Consider the following 1053-nt stretch of genomic DNA (forward strand, 5'->3'; position numbering starts at 1 on the left):
TTGACTCTTACCGTTTGTCGATTAAGTTCAGGGTGATGGTGCCACGTACATTATTCTGTAGTTGTTGGCTGTTCTGGTTGGTTCTCAGTCCACAGAACTTCCTTTATGATGTTTTTCATAGCAGGGTTGGCTTTGGCCAAATCCCTTAGCTTCTGTTTGTCCTGGAATGTTTTTATTACACCATCGTATTTGATTGACAGCTTCTCTGGGTAGAGGATTCTTGTGTGCGGTTTTTTTTCTTTCAGGGTTTTATATATGTCTCCCCATTGCCTTCTTGCCTGCATGGTTTCTGTTGAGAGATCCGAGCTTAATCTGATTTGCTTGCCCCTTTGTATGTTATGTTTCTCTTTTCCCTAACTGCTTTCAAGATCCTGTCTGTCCTCATCTCTGATTTTGGAGAGCTTAATTATTATATGTCCTGGTGATTGTCTTTTAGGGTCTATCCATCGTATGGTTCGTTGAGCTTCTTGAATGCTTATCTTTTCACTTTTCATGATGTTAGGGAAATTTTCTTCCAGAAGCTCTTCAACTGTCTCCTCTGTGGGCTTGTGTGATTGTTCCTGTTCTGGAATGCCAATAATTCTTATGTTATTCCTTTTCGTGTTGTCCAACATGAATCTTCTGATTTTTTTATCCTTTTTTGTATTTGTTCTTCTATCTTAATAGTGTTGAGAGATTTATCTTCTAGCTCACTAGTTCTGGCTTCGATCTCTTCAATTCTACTCCTTTGCCCTTTCAGTGTATTGTCTATTTCTGATATTCTATTATTAATTGTTTGGACTTTTTTCTGTAGGTTTTGAATTTTATCCAATGCTGTATCTATCTTATTTGATTGTTTCTGTAGCTCTTTCCTGACTTTTTCCGTATTTTTCTCAACTCCATTGTATAGTGTTTTGATACATTTTATAATCATTTTTCTGAATTCCTTCTCCGGCATTTCCAAAGCCTACCCATCTTCCAATATGGAGTGTAGGTCTACTTTCAGTTCATTTGCCTCAGTCACTTTATCGCATTTCTGGACATGTGCAGATATGGTCATCTGCTTCTGTTTTT

The sequence above is a fragment of the Chrysochloris asiatica genome, unplaced genomic scaffold (assembly GCF_000296735.1).
Source record: "Chrysochloris asiatica unplaced genomic scaffold, ChrAsi1.0 scaffold00003, whole genome shotgun sequence".
Classification (NCBI taxonomy): domain Eukaryota; kingdom Metazoa; phylum Chordata; class Mammalia; order Afrosoricida; family Chrysochloridae; genus Chrysochloris; species Chrysochloris asiatica.